This window comes from Leptodactylus fuscus, chromosome 11 (assembly GCF_031893055.1).
Source record: "Leptodactylus fuscus isolate aLepFus1 chromosome 11, aLepFus1.hap2, whole genome shotgun sequence".
NCBI lineage: Eukaryota > Metazoa > Chordata > Amphibia > Anura > Leptodactylidae > Leptodactylus > Leptodactylus fuscus.
Genome location: NC_134275.1, coordinates 10,000,841 through 10,021,062, shown reverse-complemented (window position 1 = coordinate 10,021,062; position 20,222 = coordinate 10,000,841). Strand labels below are relative to the sequence as shown.

The 20,222-nt window shown below is 44.1% G+C and overlaps 1 protein-coding gene across 3 annotated transcripts in view; it reads left to right on the top strand.

Annotated features, from left to right (window-relative positions):
* Window positions 1-19,603: 19,603 nt before the first annotated feature.
* NTNG2 (netrin G2) overlaps window positions 19,604-20,222 on the top strand; it is a 65,471-nt gene continuing 64,852 nt past the window's right edge. For 2 of the 3 annotated variants that reach the window (XM_075260279.1, XM_075260278.1), the window contains exon 1: window positions 19,604-20,049. The gene's annotated coding sequence lies outside the window, so the exon portion shown is untranslated. The remainder of the gene's footprint in view (window positions 20,050-20,222) is intronic. The other variant, XM_075260280.1, reaches the window with a different exon arrangement.

The window sequence follows — 20,222 nt, the reverse complement described above, 5'->3', positions numbered from 1 at the left end:
ATAGCCCCGGACTAGTTATATAAAAACTGATAGGTCAGGACTAGTTATATAGTACCTGATAGCCCAGGACTAGTAATATAGTAACTGATAGCCCAGGACTAGTTGTATAATAACTGATAGCCCTGGACTAGTAATATAGTAACTGATAGCCCTGGACTAGTTATATAATAACTGATAACTCAGGACTAGTTATATAGTAACTGATAGCCCAGGACTAGTTACATAGTAACTGATAGCCCAGGACTAGTAATATAGTAACTGATAGCCCAGGACTAGTTATATAGTAACTGTTAGCCCTGGACTACTTATATAATAACTGATAGGTCAGGACTAGTTATATAGTAACTGATAGCCTGGGACTAGTTATATAGTAACTGATAGCCCGGGACTAGTAATAAAGTAACTGATAGCCCAGGACTAGTTATATAGTAACTGATAGCCCGGAACTAGTAATATAGAAAATGATAGCCCAGGACTAGTAATATAGTAATTGGTAGCCCCGAACTAGTAATATAGTAACTGATAGCCCAGTACTAGTGATATAGTAACTGATAGCCCCGGACTAGTTATATAAAAACTGATCGGTCAGGACTAGTTATATAGTACCTGATAGCCCAGGACTAGTAATATAGTAACTGATAGCCCAGAACTTGTTATATAATAACTGATAGCCCTGGACTAGTTATATAGTAACTGATAGCCCAGGACTAGTTATATAGTAACTGATGACCCAGGACTAGTAATATAGTAACTGATAGCCCCAGACTAGTAATATAGTAACTGATAGCCCGGGACTAGTAACATAGTAACTGATAGCCCCGGACTAGTAATATAGTATGACTGCACCAGCAGAATAGTGAGCGCAGCTCTGGAGTATAATACAGGATAAGTAATGTAATGTATGTAAACAGTGACTGTACCAGCAGAATAGTGAGCGCAGCTCTGGAGTATAATACAGGATAAGTAATGTAATGTATGTACACAGTGACTGCATCAGCAGAATAGTGAGCGCAGCTCTGGAGTATAATACAGGATAAGTAATGTAATGTATGTACACAGTGACTGTAACAGCGGAATAGTGAGCGCAGCTCTGGAGTATAATACAGGATAAGTAATGTAATATATGTACATAGTGACTTTACTAGCAGAATAGTGAGCGCAGCTCTGGAGTATAATACAGGATAAGTAATGTAATATATGTACACAGTGACTGCACCAGCAGAATAGTGAGCGCAGCTCTGGAGTATAATACAGGATAAGTAATGTAATATATGTACACAGTGACTTTACTAGCAGAATAGTGAGCGCAGCTCTGGAGTATAATACAGGATAAGTAATGTAATGTATGTACACAGTGACTGTAACAGCGGAATAGTGAGCGCAGCTCTGGAGTATAATACAGGATAAGTAATGTAATATATGTACACAGTGACTTTACTAGCAGAATAGTGAGCGCAGCTCTGGAGTATAATACAGGATAAGTAATGTAATGTATGTACACAGTGACTGCATCAGCAGAATACTGAGCGCAGCTCTGGAGTATAATACAGGATAAGTAATGTAATGTATGTACACAGTGACTGCACCAGCAGAATAGTGAGCGCAGCTCTGGAGTATAATACAGGATAAGTAATGTAATGTATGTACACAGTGACTGCACCAGCAGAATAGCGAGCGCAGCTCTGGAGTATAATACAGGATAAGTAATGTAATGTATGTACACAGTGACTGTACCAGCAGAATAGTGAGCGCAGCTCTGGGGTATAATACAGGATAAGTAATGTAATGTATGTACACAGTGACTGTACCAGCAGAATAGTGAGCGCAGCTCTGGAGTATAATACAGGATAAGTAATGTAATGTATGTACACAGTGACTGTACTAGCAGAATAGTGAGCGCAGCTCTGGAGTATAATACAGGATAAGTAATGTAATGTATGTACACAGTGACTGTACCAGCAGAATAGTGAGCGCAGCTCTGGGGTATAATACAGGATAAGTAATGTAATGTATGTACACAGTGACTGTACCAGCAGAATAGTGAGCGCAGCTCTGGAGTATAATACAGGATAAGTAATGTAATGTATGTACACAGTGACTGTACTAGCAGAATAGTGAGCGCAGCTCTGGAGTATAATACAGGATAAGTAATGTAATGTATGTACACAGTGACTGTACCAGCAGAATAGTGAGCGCAGCTCTGGGGTATAATACAGGATAAGTAATGTAATGTATGTACACAGTGACTGTACCAGCAGAATAGGGAGCACAGCTTTGGATTATAATACAGGCTGCATGTACAGGATAATTTTCCATGCACTTTGTTGATTCTCAGGCAGCCACACATTCTCCTGCGATGCATAAACTGGGTCACTTCAGCTTGTGGTTCTAGGATTCTCTATGGGGAAGCGGGTGCTTTCAGTAGAGATACCTGCTGTGCACAACAGCAAGGAGCGCAGTATAAAAGGCTAAGCAGATGCAAACATATGTAAATGTAACGAGGCGGCAACAGGTAGAGGGTAATATTAGGATGGTAATAAGAATAACCTGGAACACAGTGATTGGTATACAGCTGGATGATGGGTAATTATAGCATGTAGTCATACTGTGTGTGCAATATGGTATATGACAGAGTTATAGGAGGCCTGCACAGTGATAGAGATAGATAGATAGATAGATAGATAGATAGATAGATAGATAGATAGATAGATAGATAGGAGATAGATAGATAGATAGATAGATAGATAGATGATAGATAGATAGATAGATAGATAGATAGGAGATAGATAGATAGATAGATAGATAGATAGATAGATAGATAGATAAATAGATAGGAGATAGATAGATAGATAGATAGATAGATAGATAGATAGATAGGAGATAAATAGATAGATAGATAGATAGATAGATAGGAGATAGATAGATAGATAGGAGATAGATAGATAGATAGATAGATAGATAGATAGGAGATAGATAGATAGATAGATAGATAGATAGATAGATAGATAGATATTTTCTATTTCTTTGCTTTTCTATGACATAATTGGCAGATGTTTTGCTAGTTTTTGTTTGACTTCCTCTGGATCAATAGAAACAAAATTATGTGCAGAGAATAACAGGCGGCTCGGTCCGGGTGACGGTTGATGGAGCTCTGCCTGTTCTAGAACTCATCAATTATCCTCGGCCCCGGTGAGGGTCAGGCCACCAGTATTGGATTATTAAATACTTACAGTCGTCCTCATTGTCTCTTACACCTCTCTGTCAGGAGACAATTAATGGACACACGGGCAACCCGGACCACAGCACCAAGCAAACTGTGGTCACCATAATATCTCTGAATCACCTAGATAGAGCTGCGAGCCTGGGAAATCTGGGGGCCAACCTACAATGGCGGCCATAATGATTGTCACACAGTGTGTTATTGTCTATCTATCTATCTATCTATCTATCTATCTATCTATCTATCTCCTATCTATCTATCTATCTATCTATCTATCTCCTATCTATCTATCTATCTATCTATCTATCTATCTCCTATCTATCTATCTCACTATCTATCTATCTATCTATCTATCTATCTATCTATCTATCTCCTATCTATCTATCTATCTATCTATCTATCTATCTATCTATCTCTATCTGTATCCATGTGATGTTCTCTCCTGCCCAGCTGCCGGGCACTGATGTTCCCACTAAATATTCTAGATAATGTGTTAATAATGGGTGCAGGACAGCTGGTTCCTATGAGGGATCTCTCCAAGTTCTTCCTAATGACATTTCTTAGATATATCTGTGACAACCATTATAATCACTATTGCAAAGAATTTTATCCAGCTTTCCCAGAGTTCTGCATGGTAAAGTACCAATTTATAAATCTGGTGCTGCCCTATTACTGCTTATACAGACAGATTTGCCATTCAGGACCCTAGGAAAGCTGGGTCGTCTGTGAACATGCAGCACCTGGACCACAGATACCGCTATGACTGTCGCAGAGGATTCTGGGATTTTGTTGCCATCATTATGTGACTTTTTTTTTGTATCATTTTATACTTTGTGCCCATGGCGGAGTCCCCCGGGTAGAGCGCACCTGCCGTATTGCATCGTGTGCACAAATCACTATCTGCGCCTGATCTGACGAGTCCACCTGCCTCACCAGCCGCAGCCACTCTTAACCCTTGCTGTGCTGGCTTCATCCTGTGGCGCCCCCCTCTTCCCCGCTGGCCATGATTGAGATGTGATCAGATTTGCTGAGATTCACAGGATTTCTTCCAGAGAATTAACTCTTCGCTCCCCACGTGTCCTGTATACACTGTAATGCCTCGGTACAATACACACACGGCAGCGCCTCAAGACTCCCTTCTTGTAAGATCTTATTAGATTTTTGTGAGATCATAATTCAGCATTTTTTTCCTTTTCTAGTAGTCACCTTGGATAACCCTGCTGAGCACCTGCCGGTATCTCTATGCTCCCTGCTCATCTATACGCATGCAGCAGAGCTGAGTTGGTCAGGTGGGCATAGTTTTAATGTACAATCCTCTCTGCTCATCTATACGCATGCAGCAGAGCTGAGTTGGTCAGGTGGGCATAGTTTCAATGTACAATCCTCTCTGCTCATCCATACACGTGCAGCAGAGCTGAGTTGGTCAGATGAATACATTGTTATTGCATTCCATGCTCCTCTGATCATCTACACGCATGTGCAGCAGAGCTGAGTTGGTCAGATGAGCCTGTTGCTAATGCATTCTGTGATCCCCCTGCTAATCTATGTAATTGCGGAAGCGCTGAGTTGGTAAAATGACTATATTGCTAATGGATCCTGCGTTCCTCTGCTCATCTATACACATGCAGCAGAGTGGAGTTGGTCAGATCGGCTTATACCTAACAAATTCTCTGTTCTGCTCATCTACAGTATATGGATATAGCAGTGCTGAGTGGGTTGGGTACAGCATATTTCTAATAATCTATACAGATGCAGCAGAGCTGAGTGAGTTGAGTAAGTATACTACTAATCATCTATATAGATGTAGTAGAGCTAAGATGGTTGTGTAAGCAAATTACTAATAAAGTATATAGATGCAGCAGAGTTCAATCAGTTGGATGGACATATTGTTAATCACCTATATAGATACAGCAGAGCTGAGTGAGTTGGATGAGAATATTGCTAATCATCTAAATGGATGCAGCAGAGCTGAGTGTGTTGGTTAAGTGTATTGCTAATAACCTATATGGATGCAGCAGGGTTGAGGTGTTTGTCTGTGCATATTACTAATGCATTTACTTTCTTTGCTTATGTAAATGGATGCAGCAAAACTGTGTTGGTTGTTTGAGCGTATTACTAATGCATTCATTGTTCTGCACACCTATATGGATGCAGCAGAGCTGAGTGAGTTGGTTATACATATTGCTAATAACCTATATGGATGCAGCATGGCTGAGTTGGTCTGGTGAGCCTATTGCTTATCATCCATAGAGATGCCAATGTCCCCAGTTTGTTATTTTCGATACAACTACAGGCGAATCTACAAAAGTGTTCTAGCAATTTAGCTTCAGTAATAGTGACATAGTCAGCTCTGCTACATCTGGTATTCACTAAGTCTGTGATGGATGTAGCAGAGCAGAAGAGCCTGTGTGTATAACAGATCCAGCAGCATTAAGTCTCTGACAGGAGCAGCAGTATTGAGTTTGTCAGTTGACCTTAGCGGTGTCTGATCAGAGCTGAGTTATACATAAATGTTGGCACCGAGCTGAAGTGCACAGTGTAGCTCAAAATAGCGAATTCACAAATTCAGCACTGCTACATCGCACACCACCCCAATAGACAATGTGCCAGCAGTATGGCCGACATACCACCTCCCTACAGGTGGCCACCACTTGGGGGAGCTCTCTCCATACATCTGCATACAGCTCCATTGATGTCAATGGTTGGATTGTAAATCTCATCATGACCTTGTGAGTGGTCTATCTGCTCAGTGCTAGTGTTATGGGGAGACTGTATTAGTGGTACCACCATGGTCATAACTTAAGTGGGATGACGAGGGTGCCCAAAGAGCCTTAGGGGACTCATAAGGTGTCTCTTATAGTTGAGGGGCCCAGTACAGGTTTTGCATTGGGGCCCAGGAGCTCTAGGAGAGAGGCCTATTGCTGCTTCCACCACCAGAGCATGCTCACAAGGGCCGGATCTCAGCACTTTCTGCATAACCCATTAATTGGTGCTCTGTGTGGCCCCGAGGGGCCCTCCTACTATCTCTGCCCATCCTTGGAGCCTTGCAGAGCTGTGTTGTTGCCTCCTTCATACACAGATACAATGTTGCAGTTGCATTCTTCTGCATTGTTCAGCCAGGGCTCCGCATTCCGTTGCGGTGCTTTGTCCCCGCCGCACACAACAAGGCGCCATCGTCCTCCTGTTACAATGACTACACAGATTTGTCGGCTGTTGTCCTTGAGGGAGACGTGTGATATATTATTACTAATTCATTTATCTTTGTGCTGCCTTGTAATCGACTCAGGGACGAGCTACGTGTTTTCACACACCACAACCTACCTGTTTTTTTTTTGGTTTTTTTCTCTAATACAAAAATTTCCATATTTTAGTGTACGGATCACATTATGCTGTGGAAGTTTTAGGCTTCGGATTGCAAAGAAGGCAAAAGAGAAACTTCTAGAACTGTGTGATCAAAGCAAGGCTCCGCCCACTTATTTAGACTCCTCCCCAAACTGGTATAAATGGCAAATGGAAAGTGTTTTAACCAAATTAAACCTCAACAATCGTCTCATGTGGTGTGTGATGATTGTGCGATGTCTCCCGTTCACCATCGTGCTGGTTATCACCACTTGTCACACGCTGAGGGACAGAATGCCAGGCCTGAGACAGGTTTATGACTCCGGTAGATCTCTACGTGCCTAGGCCAAGATGTCAGCGCTGGTCAGTGTTGTCCCGGTGGTTGTGAGAATGACAACAAACTGGAACGACAATGAGAGTCGCGGGGAGGAGGCGACCACTACACGAGATCATCCGATCGGCAGAATGGTGCATAGTGATCCATCCTGTACTGCAAGGGACAATGGACGTCACATCCCAAACTTAGGGTAGAAAACAGTGTGGAGACAAACCAGAAGAAGAGGCTTCCACCATATTGGGCTATGAGTCAGACATCCAGCTACAGGAGATCCACAGACCACAAGCCACCGCTCTCACAGGATATCATGGTGGACAGCAAGACGGCAATGGAGGCTGAAATGGAGGTCTGTCCTCTATAGTGAGGAGTCCTGGAATGGAGGTCTATCCTCTATAGTGAGGAGTCCTGGAATGGAGGTCTATCCTCTATAGTGAGGAGTCCTGGAATGGAGGTCTATCCTCTATAGCAGGGGTAGGGAACGTACGGCTCTCCAGCTGTTGCAAAACTACACCTCCCAGCATGCATACTGGCTCTGCTGTTCTGGGAACTCCCATGGAAGTGAATTGAGCATGCTGGGAGTTTCACAGCAGCTGGAGAGCCAAAGGTTCCCTACCCCTGCTCTATAGTGAGGAGTCCTGGAATGGAGGTCTATCCTGTATAGTGGGGAGTCCTGGAATGGAGGTCTATCCTCTATAGTGAGGAGTCCTGGAATGGAGGTCTATCCTCTATAGTGATGTATCCGGGAATGGAGGTCTATCTTCTATAGTGAGGAGTCCTGGAATGGAGGTCTATCCTCTTATAGCGATGTGTCCTGGAATGGAGGTCTATCTTCTATAGTGAGGATTCCTGGAATGGAGGTCTATCCTCTATAGTGAGGAGTCCTGGAATGGAGGTCTATCCTCTGTAGTGATGGGTCCTGGAATGGAGGTCTATCCTCTGTAGTGAGGAGTCCTGGAATGGAGGTCTATCCTCTGTAGTGATGGGTCCTGGAATGGAGGTCTATCCTCTATATGGAAGAGTCCTGGAATGGAGGTCTATCCTCTATAGTGAGGAGTCCTGGAATGGAGGTCTATCCTCTATATGGAAGAGTCCTGGAATGGAGGTCTATCCTCTATAGTGAGGAGTCCTGGAATGGAGGTCTATCCTCTATATGGAAGAGTCCTGGAATGGAGGTCTATCCTCTATAGTGATGTGTCCTGGAATGGAGGTCTATCCTATATATCGAAGAGTCCTGGAATGGAGGTCTATCCTCTTCATTGAGTTGTCCTGGAATGGAGGTCTATCCTCTATAGTGAGGAGTCCTGGAATGGAGGTCTATCCTCTGTAGTGATGTGTCCGAGAATGGAGGTCTATCCTATATATCGAAGAGTCCTGGAATGGAGGTCTATCCTCTTCATTGAGGAGTCCTGGAATGGAGGTCTATCCTCTATAGTGTTCAGTCCAGGAATGGAGGTCTATCCTCTATAGTGATGAGTCCTGGAATGGAGGTCTACCCTCTATAGTGATGTGTCCGGGAATGGAGGTCTATCCTCTATAGTGAGGAGTCCGGGAATGGAGGTCTACCCTCTATAGTGATGTGTCTTGGAATGGAGGTCTATCCTCTATAGTGATGTGTCCTGGAATGGAGGTCTACCCTCTATAGTGATGTGTCCGGGAATGGAGGTCTATCCTCTATAATGTTCAGTCCTGGAATGGAGGTCTATCTTCTATAGTGATGTGTCCAGGAATGGAGGTCTATCCTCTATAGTGATGTGTCCAGGAATGGAGGTCTATCCTCTATAGTGTTCAGTCCTGGAATGGAGGTCTATCCTCTTCAGTGATGTGTCCGAGATTGGAGATCTATCTTCTATAGTGAGGAGTCCTAGGATGGAGTCTCCAGACTTGTCTCCCATTGAGCACCTCTGGGACATCATTGATCGGCCATTGTAAGTGAAGCTTCCAGTTGCCAGTCGTGATGATTTGCGCCCTCCAGTGAATTCAGCGCGGCATAACGTTCCTGACAACCGAGGCCTGTATGTGCGGGGATTTCTGACCACTTTCTCCACTATTACAAGTTCTTGTATTTGTTGTGCTCCTCCCCGCACAGCGTGACGTGTGATTTACTGCCGGGACGCCCCGCACTGCGCCTTTAATAACTTCCTTATTTGCGTCTCCCAAGTAAATAATTTATCTTTATAAATCACTTATAATAAACCAGGACGATGAGACTGAACGCGCGTCCCCCCCGCGACGACGTCCCCCGAGCTGCAGAGAATTCTATAGAAAACTGTGACAATCATATTGAATAATTTAACATTAAGAGAAATGCTCGATGGCGTCAACATTATAAATGGCGCGCGGCGATGTTTGTCTGTAACGCCGGCCGTGCAGGGCGCTGCAGATCTTATTATTGACTGCCATTTATTTAGGATCTCCAACAGATTCACTGCAGTACAACTTGGTCTAATACGGTATCATACTAGGCTCCGCCCCTTTGTCAAAACTCCTCCCCTCCATTGATGTGTAGTAGAAACTCTTCCCTTCCTCACAGAGTGTGGCTGCTGACAGTTCATGATCTTCTGTCCTCCATAGACTCCTTGCAGAGCTTCTGCTCATACACAGCAGTTAAACAGAACAAGACAAGCTGCAGTGTAAAGCATCATTGATGGACAGAAGAGCAAACTGAACCTTGGATGAGACAGGATGGGGATGTCACACTACCACTGGCTAAGCTTAGTCGCTCATCATTGCGATGTTCTGATGGAGCAAAACTGCAGTATAAAGCATAGTGGATCGACAAAGCAGCAACCTGAGCCTCAGCTGAGACAGGGGTGGATTTTAGACGACTTCAGAATCTTACAAACAATACAGCTAAGCTGGTGTCATTGATCATAGAGAACTCATGGAGCAAAGCTACAGTGTAAAGTATGTTGGAGGAACAGAGCAGCAGACCTATGGGACTATGGTAAGACAGTGTGGTGAAACCAAAAGACAATGCAATTATGCAAGGCCTGGGTATGATATAGAAATTGAAAGACTACCAAGGAGAGAACCCCATGACCCACCCCTCAGGCCCAATATGCATGACCCACCCCTCAGGCCCAGTATAAATAACCCACCCCTCAGACCCAATATGCATGACCCACCCCTCAGGTCCAATATGCATGACCTACCCCTCAGGCCCAATTTGCATAACCTACCCCTCAGGCCCACTATGCATGACCCACCCCTCAGCCCCTGCACTAGACTTATCCTATTGTATCTGCACAGAGTGCTTCTTTAACCTTGACCTTTGGACCCCTTTATGGTCTTGCCATTTTCTATCCTCTACACCCTCCCAGATCTGCATTTTGCTCATATTCCAGTGCATCTCCATGGTATATGGTATACATTCTCTATGAACGGTGCATGGGATCAGGAAATGATCAGGATCTAATATAAATATATCATAGAAGTAATGGGCACTCCGCATGTAGCGCCCCCCCTCCCCCCCATAATACCCCATATGACAAAGCTTTTAAAAAATTGGGTCAATGTGTCTTTAAATAGCAATGAATTTCCTGCAGTCCCAGCTAAGGCCCCTGTGTCTCCCAGCACAGAGCAGCCAGTAAGTGGTTAATCCCTTCCCTCCGCTCACCCACACATAGTCTCTGTATTAGCGCACTGCTCTGGAAGCCAAAAGAAGCATTTGGAGAGGTAGACCCTGAAAAACAGATACATCAATACAGATCGCGGGCTGTGAGCAACATCATTTATACTGCCCCACATACATCATCCAGCTCTATATACAGGGGAGGCAGCGGCGTACAGAGCGAGCAACAGCCAACACATAATATAGAGGAGCAGGGATACTGACAGGAGGGGTAACAGGGGGCCCGATCCCCAACATGCTTCCCCACACACATAGCATACAGCAGGGGCTTGTTACTTGGCTCTTCTTGTATCATTTGCCAAGGTGAGGATGGCGGGACTATTGTGGTGGTAGATGGTGCCTTGTATGGCCCTATTATTGGGGGTGTAAGGTAGTATTGCTTAGCCGCTGTATACAGATATTGGCTGTATGGGCCTGTTATTATTGGGTTCTGTTTAGGGCCTGTTATTATTGGGTTCTGTTTAGGGCCTGTTATTATTGGGTTCTGTTTAGGGCCTGTTATTATTGGGTTCTGTTTAGGGCCTGTTATTATTGGGTTCTGTTTAGGGCCTGTTATTATTGGGTTCTGTTTAGGGTCTGTTATTATTGGGTTCTGTTTAGGGCCTGTTATTATCGGGTTCTGTTTAGGGCCTGTTATTATTGGGTTCTGTTTAGGACTTGTTATTATTGGGTTCTGTTTAGGACTTGTTATTATTGGGTTCTGTTTAGGGCCTGTTATTATTGGGTTCTGTTTAGGGCCTGTTATTATTGGGTCCTGTTTAGGACTTGTTATTATTGGGTTCTGTTTAGGGCCTGTTATTATTGGGTTCTGTTTAGGGCCTGTTATTATCGGGTTCTGTTTAGGGCCTGTTATTATTGGGTTCTGTTTAGGGCCTGTTATTATTGGGTTCTGTTTAGGGCCTGTTATTATTGGGTTCTGTTTAGGGCCTGTTATTATCGGGTTCTGTTTAGGGCCTGTTATTATTGGGTTCTGTTTAGGGTCTGTTATTATTGGGTTCTGTTTAGGGTCTGTTATTTTTGGGTTCTGTTTAGGGCCTGTTATTATTGGGTTCTGTTTAGGGTCCGTTATTATTGGGTTCTGTTTAGGGCCTGTTATTATTGGGTTCTGTTTAGGGTCTGTTATTATTGGGTTCTGTTTAGGGTCTGTTATTATTGGGTTCTGTTTAGGGCCTGTTATTATTGGGTTCTGTTTAGGGCCTGTTATTATTGGGTTCTGTTTAGGGCCTGTTATTATTGGGTTCTGTTTAGGGCCTGTTATTATTGGGTTCTGTTTAGGGCCTGTTATTATTGGGTTCTGTTTAGGGCCTGTTATTATTGGGTTCTGTTTAGGGTCTGTTATTATTGGATTCTGTTTAGGGTCTGTTATTATTGGGTTCTGTTTAGGGTCTGTTATTATTGGGTTTTGTTTAGGGCCTGTTATTATTGGGTTCTGTTTAGGGTCTGTTATTTTTGGGTTCTGTTTAGGGTGTTATTATTGGGTTCTGTTTAGGGTCTGTTATTATTGGGTTCTGTTTAGGGTGTGTTATTATTGGGTTCTGTTTAGGGCTTGTTATTATTGGGTTCTGTTTAGGGCCTGTTATTATTGGGTTCTGTTTAGGGTCTGTTATTTTTGGGTTCTGTTTAGGGTGTTAATATTGGGTTCTGTTTAGGGCCTGTTATTATTGGGTTCTGTTTAGGGCCTGTTATTATTGGGTTCTGTTTAGGGTCTGTTATTTTTGGGTTCTGTTTAGGGTGTTATTATTGGGTTCTGTTTAGGGTCTGTTATTATTGGGTTCTGTTTAGGGTCTGTTATTATTGGGTTCTGTTTAGGGCCTGTTATTATTGGGTTCTGTTTAGGGTCTGTTATTATCGGGTCCTGTTTAGGGTCTGTTATTATCGGGTTCTGTTTAGGGCCTGTTATTATTGGGTTCTGTTTAGGGCCTGTTATTATTGGGTTCTGTTTAGGGCCTGTTATTATTGGGTTCTGTTTAGGGCCTGTTATTATTGGGTTCTGTTTAGGGTCTGTTATTATTGGGTTCTGTTTAGGGCCTGTTATTATTGGGTTCTGTTTAGGGCCTGTTATTATTGGGTTCTGTTTAGGGCCTGTTATTATTGGGTTCTGTTTAGGGTCTGTTATTATTGGGTTCTGTTTAGGGCCTGTTATTATTGGGTTCTGTTTAGGGTCTGTTATTATTGGGTTCTGTTTAGGGCCTGTTATTATTGGGTTCTGTTTAGGGCCTGTTATTATTGGGTTCTGTTTAGGGCCTGTTATTATTGGGTTCTGTTTAGGGTCTGTTATTTTTGGGTTCTGTTTAGGGTGTTATTATTGGGTTCTGTTTAGGGTCTGTTATTATTGGGTTCTGTTTAGGGCCTGTTATTATTGGGTTCTGTTTAGGGTCTGTTATTATTGGGTTCTGTTTAGGGCCTGTTATTATTGGGTTCTGTTTAGGGCCTGTTATTATTGGGTTCTGTTTAGGGCCTGTTATTATTGGGTTCTGTTTAGGGTCTGTTATTTTTGGGTTCTGTTTAGGGTGTTATTATTGGGTTCTGTTTAGGGCCTCTTATTATTGGGTTCTGTTTAGGGTCTGTTATTTTTGGGTTCTGTTTAGGGTGTTATTATTGGGTTCTGTTTAGGGCCTGTTATTATTGGGTTCTGTTTAGGGCCTGTTATTATTGGGTTCTGTTTAGGGCCTGTTATTATTGGGTTCTGTTTAGGGTCTGTTATTATTGGGTTCTGTTTAGGGTCTGTTATTATTGGGTCCTGTTTAGGGTCTGTTATTATTGGGTCCTGTTTAGGGTCTGTTATTATTGGGTTCTGTTTAGGGCCTGTTATTATTGGGTTCTGTTTAGGGCCTGTTATTATTGGGTTCTGTTTAGGGTCTATTATTATTCAGTTCTGTTTAGGGTCTGTTATTATTGGGTTCTGTTTAGGGCCTGTTATTATTGGGTTCTGTTTAGGGTCTGTTATTATTGGGTTCTGTTTAGGGCCTGTTATTATTGGGTTCTGTTTAGGGTCTGTTATTATTGGGTTCTGTTTAGGGTCCGTTATTATTGGGTTCTGTTTAGGGCCTGTTATTATTGGGTTCTGTTTAGGGCCTGTTATTATTGGGTTCTGTTTAGGGTCTGTTATTATTGGGTCCTGTTTAGGGTCTGTTATTATTGGGTCCTGTTTAGGGTCTGTTATTATTGGGTTCTGTTTAGGGCCTGTTATTATTGGGTTCTGTTTAGGGCCTGTTATTATTGGGTTCTGTTTAGGGTCTATTATTATTCAGTTCTGTTTAGGGTCTGTTATTATTGGGTTCTGTTTAGGGCCTGTTATTATTGGGTTCTGTTTAGGGTCTGTTATTATTGGGTTCTGTTTAGGGCCTGTTATTATTGGGTTCTGTTTAGGGTCTGTTATTATTGGGTTCTGTTTAGGGTCCGTTATTATTGGGTTCTGTTTAGGGCCTGTTATTATTGGGTTCTGTTTAGGGCCTGTTATTATTGGGTTCTGTTTAGGGTCTGTTATTATTGGGTCCTGTTTAGGGTCTGTTATTATTGGGTCCTGTTTAGGGTCTGTTATTATTGGGTCCTGTTTAGGGCCTGTTATTATTGGGTTCTGTTTAGGGCCTGTTATTATTGGGTCCTGTTTAGGGCCTGTTATTATTGGGTTCTGTTTAGGGCCTGTTATTATTGGGTTCTGTTTAGGGTCTGTTATTATTGGGTTCTGTTTAGGGCCTGTTATTATTGGGTTCTGTTTAGGGTCTATTATTATTCAGTTCTGTTTAGGGTCTGTTATTATTGGGTTCTGTTTAGGGTCTGTTATTATTGGGTTCTGTTTAGGGCCTGTTATTATTGGGTTCTGTTTGGGGTCTGTTATTATCGGGTTCTGTTTAGGGTCTGTTATTATTGGGTTCTGTTTAGGGCCTGTTATTATTGGGTTCTGTTTAGGGTCTGTTATTATTGGGTTCTGTTTAGGGTCTGTTATTATTGGGTTCTGTTTAGGGCCTGTTATTATTGGGTTCTGTTTAGGGCCTGTTATTATTGGGTTCTGTTTAGGGCCTGTTATTATTGGGTTCTGTTTAGGGCCTGTTATTATTGGGTTCTGTTTAGGGCCTGTTATTATTGGGTTCTGTTTAGGGCCTGTTATTATTGGGTTCTGTTTAGGGCCTGTTATTATTGGGTTCTGTTTAGGGTCTGTTATTATTGGGTTCTGTTTAGGGCCTGTTATTATTGGGTTCTGTTTAGGGCCTGTTATTATTGGGTTCTGTTTAGGGCCTGTTATTATTGGGTTCTGTTTAGGGCCTGTTATTATTGGGTTCTGTTTAGGGTCTGTTATTATTGGGTTCTGTTTGGGGTCTGTTATTATTGGGTTCTGTTTAGGGCCTGTTATTATTGGGTTCTGTTTAGAGTCCATTATTATTGGGTTCTGTTTAGGGCCTGTTATTACCACTGAATGGAGGTATCACTCTGGCTTATTCTACTGCTATAAATGTGTTGTATATACATTATACATGGCTCTGACATATCAGCTGCTCATATATCTGCACCAGGACCAGAATACAGCTATGGCTGTGAGACCTGCCCAGGAGCAGGTATATACAATATAAAGCATGTGAATGCTGACAAGAGACATTGGGGTCCTGCAGGTACGGGCTCCTAGGGCCAGCTTGTAGGGTCTCCCTTCCCTTGTAGGGGTCTCTTTTGGGATTATTGCTCGTGAAATTAGATTGTGAGCTCCACTGGGGACTTATATGTCAGAAGTGAAATATGGACGCCTCGGATCTATGATGACACCTGAAGACTGGAACACAATGGACCACTGAAGACTGTAGAGCTTTAGGAGAAACCCTTCGGTCACATGGCCGCCAGGAGCTGAAAATGGACTAGCAATTTTATATAATAAACCCGTATTATTTTATCATGAAAAGTTCTGCAACTTTATAATAGATTGTCTTGATTTTCTTCCATTTTCTGTGCTTGCTTTCCCATACAAGCTGCAGCCTATTACTTCTTAGAGCTGAGGGTTTTCTACAATTCTAGATTATCCTCTGTGAGATAAGGAGATTGGATGTCAGGCTGATCCTTCTATCTGCACTGATACATTGTGGCAAACTAGCAGGGCTGTAGGTATACAGATATATATTTGCTGACATCTGTAGCTCATACAGACTGGATACCATTGTAACAAACCTTCAGCAATCCTTCCATTTACTGGCAGAAACAGAAACCTTGAAAATGGTGAAGAATTTAAAAGCTTACGGAGAATTTCAATATTCAATGATGGCGATTTATTGACATAAGAGCGTCTCTTTACTCTCCATGTAAGTCATTCCTTCTAGACCTACTGAAGAGGTGCCCAGGTATCTGCATTGTGATCTGGTGCCTCGAAAGCCGGGCGTATAAACACGGCATCCTTGAGAATGTCTATATGTAAAATGACTTTTCCACTTGTCAACCTTCAGCTGAAGTGACTATTATACAGATGTGGGGCTAATGTATTAGGAACCCTCTCCTGCACATTCATCCTTTGTGTCTGTCTTCTTCCTGCCAGGCTTCTCCCTCCCTCGCCTTCTTTTCACCTCTTAGTTATATAAATTGCAGAATTAATAAAGAACATGGAAGTCTGCAGATCAGGCCAGGCCAGATAGATGTCGGCTGAATTGAACCCATATAGATTTGCTCAGCAGAGCTTGCATGTGTTCTGAAAGGGGAAAGGGGAGGAAATTGATGCCAGACACCTCTGGCCCCTCCAAACACCTCTGCCTCCCTACAGACACCTCTGGCCCCCTCCAGACACCTCTTCACCCCTCCAGACACCTCTGCCCCCTCCAGACACCTCTGCCCCCTCCAGACACCTCTGTCACCCTCCAAACACCCCTGGGCCCCTTCAGACCCTTCTGCCCCCCTCCAGATACTTATATCTCTACAGACACTTCTTCCCCCCTCCAGACACCTCTGGTCCCCTCCAGACACCTCTTCCCCCCTCCAGATACTTATATCTCTCCAGACACCTCTTCACCCCTCCAGACACTTCTGCCCAACCTCCAGATACTTATATCTCTCCAGACACCTCTTCCCCCCTCCAGACACCTCTGTCACCCTCCAGACACCTCTGGCCCCCTCCAGACACCTCTGGGCCCCTACAGACACCTCTGTCACCCTCCAGACACCTCTGCCCCCCTCCAGACACCTCTGCCACCCTCCAGACACCTCTGCACCCCTCCAGACATTTCTGCCCCCTCAAGATACTTATATCTCTCCAGACACCTCTTCCCCCCTCCAGACACTTTTGCCCCCCTCCAGATACTTATATCTCTCCAGACACCTCTTCCCCCCTCCAGACACTTTTGCCCCCCTCCAGATACTTATATCTCTCCAGACACCTCTTCCCCCCTCCAGACACTTTTGCCCCCCTCCAGATACTTATATCTCTCCAGACACCTCTTCCCCCCTCCAGACACTTTTGCCCCCCTCCAGATACTTATATCTCTCCAGACACCTCTTCCCCCCTTCAGACACCTCTGTCACCGTCCAGACATCTCTGGTCCCCTCCAAACACCTCTGTCACCCTCTAAACACCTCTGGGCCCCTTCAGACACTTCTGCCCCCCCCTCCAGATACTTATATCTCTCCAGACACCTCTGCCTCCCTCCAGACACCTCTGTCACCGTCCAGACATCTCTGGTCCCCTCCAGACACCTCTGCCCCTTAAAGACACTTCACTCTTCCTCCAGACACTTCTGTCACCCTCTGGACTGACATTACTATACAGTGTATGGATATCCTACAGGACGGGTTATAAGAGGGGACTGATGGCAATAGAGATCACTAGAGATCACTTGGTCCATCTAGTTTGCCGGTATATTATTCTTTTTATCTTTGGACAGACGTATCCCAGACACATTTACATCCTCTTACAGTAGGTTTTATATATATATTATATATATATATATATATATATATATATATATATATATATATATATATCTTACATATATCCCTATATGCAATCCATAGTCAGTGCTATGACGTCCTCCAATCATTAGTAATATAACTATTTTCCTAATCTGCTCAGTTTGTGCTCCAAGCTTCCCTTCCTCCTGAGAACATGGAGTTGTAACCATCAGCAGCCATTATGTAAGCTATGGAGACCAGATGTTAGTCACCCAGTCACCCAGCTGCATAAAGGTATACCGCAATGCTTCCTGGGTAAATGTTCCCATGTCTCCATCTGCTGTCTTTTGTTTGTGATCCTTATTGTCATGCACGTGATTCTACGTGGATCAGTCTTATAATGGCCACATGGACCTTTATAAAGTTTGGTCTTGTGTATTATATATATATATATATATATATATATATATATATATATATTACAGGGTTGTTCCTGTTGGTCCATTACCACTGGTTTGGACTATAGGGGTTATAGGAGTGCAATAAGTTACAAAAAAATCAGAGACAGCGCCACCATTGTCTGTGGTTGTTCTTGGGATTTTAGTCATATAAAAAGGCTGAGCTGCCAAGGGGGCGATGCTTTTTGGGGGAGGGTGAAGAGTCTTTCTTCCAATTCAATACACTCCTGATATCTACCTAATAAAAATGTTAATTTCTTTTTTTTTTAACTTTTTGTAACTTTTTGAAAAATGTCTTGCTGAATAATAGTGAATGAAGGTCTGCTGTCTGCTCCAGGTGCCGGCTGATAGATGACACGGCTTCTCCCCTCTGCTCCCCAGTGAGCTGTGATCAGATCCTTGTACACAAACATCCTTGGCAGATGAGGGAAGTTAGAATGAATGGCCGCCTCTCCTCTCCCACATTAATTACACCGCAGAGGTCATGGAGAGACTAGGCCCAGAAGAGGAGCAGGAGGTGCCAGGCGGCTTGTAAGAGGGGTGCAGAAACAGGGTGCTAAACTATGCGAGCTCTATAGGATGGTGCAGACCATATAAGATGGTTCTGAATATTCAGCGTGCAGGGATGTATCCATACAGGATGGTCATGAGTATTTAAGGTGCAGGGAACTGTCCTTATATACTGGTTCGGTATATTCTGGGTTCAGGGAGCTGTCCATAGACGGTGGTCCTAAATACTCAAAGCACAGGCATCCGTGTAGATTGGTCCTGAATACTCGGGGTGCAGGGAGATGTCCATACAGGAAGGTCCTAAATATTAAGAGTTTGTAGATGTAAACACAAAAGGGCTTAACCCTGCGGACATGGAGGTGTCCATATAGGATGTGCTGAATACCACCATGAAGGTAGTTGTTCACTTATGAAGGTGAGGGTGTCCATAGAGAGGGGGGTGCAGATAACTCTCTATACCAGGTGATGCTGAACCCCATATTCACAGGGGGGAGCTTAACTCCACGTGCAGGGATTAGTCCATACAAGGCAGTGCTGGATACATGGAGCTGTTCTTATAGGATTCTCCTACCCCAGCATGCAGGGAGCTGTCCATATAGAGTGGTGCTGAATACTCAGCATGCAGGGAGCTGATCATGTAGGGGGTGCTGATGGCTGGGAGCTGTCCATACAGGGTGGTGCTGATCAGATGAGACTCTCCATATACAGGGTGGTGCTGATCAGATGAGACTCTCCATATACAGGGTGGTGCTGATCAGACTATCCATACAGGGTGGCGCTGATCAGACTCTCCATACAGGGTGGCGCTGATCAGACTCTCCATACAGGGTGGTGCTGATCAGATGAGACCCTCCATATACAGGGTGGTGCTGATCAGACTCTCCATACAGGGTGATACTGATCAGATAGGCTCCCCATATACAGGGTGGTGCTGATCAGACTCTCCATACAGGGTGGTGTTGATCAGATAGGCTCTCCATATACAGGGTGGTGCTGATCAGACTCTCCATACAGGGTGGTGCTGATCAGATAGGCTCTCCATATACAGGGTGGTACTGATCAGACTCTCCATATACAGGGTGGTGCTGATAAGACTCTCCATACAGGGTGGTGCTGATCAGATAGGCTCTCCATATACAGGGTGGTGCTGATCAGACTCTCCATATACAGGGTGGTGCTGATCAGACTCTCCATACAGGGTGGTGCTGATCAGATAGACTCTCCATACAGGGTGCTGCTGCTGCTGGAGGCTGCTCTTCCCTCCGCACAGAAGGGCTGAGGCTCCTTTAAGAAGCACATTGCTCTGTGGTGGGATGGTGCACGGCGCTCTGGAGGAAGTTACGCAGCCTGGATCATGCCCTGAGATAAAAAGCTGCGATTGAAAGTGATGGCTCAAGGATTTAGCCTCAGTATTAACTTGGAGAGGAAGAAGCGCAGGGAGATTTCCTAAAGCCGCAGCCATCTGCCCTGGTCTGGGGGAGCAGAGTCCTGGCCGGGGGCTTCACACTGGACTACACACCCGGGACGGGAAAAGTTTGCTGCTGATTTGTGCCCTGGAGTGTTAGGGTGCAGCCCCCCACCTGGTGGATGTGGTTTCATGGCTGGACACATCCTGATCTGGATCGTTAAGGGAATGTAAAACTCAAAGAAAGCCTGAAGAGGACGCCGAGAGTGTGCACTGGGCTTTATCCTGTCAGCGGTAAGGAGTGCGATCCTGGGATGTACGGGGAGCTCTGACACCTGGGCCCCTGGGCGGGGGGCACTGGGGGTGCAGTCACCTTACATGTGCTATAGTAGGGATCACCGGGGAGGAAACTTGTCCCTATTCACACACGGCTGTATTGCATTAACTTTTTGCAAAGACTCAACCGC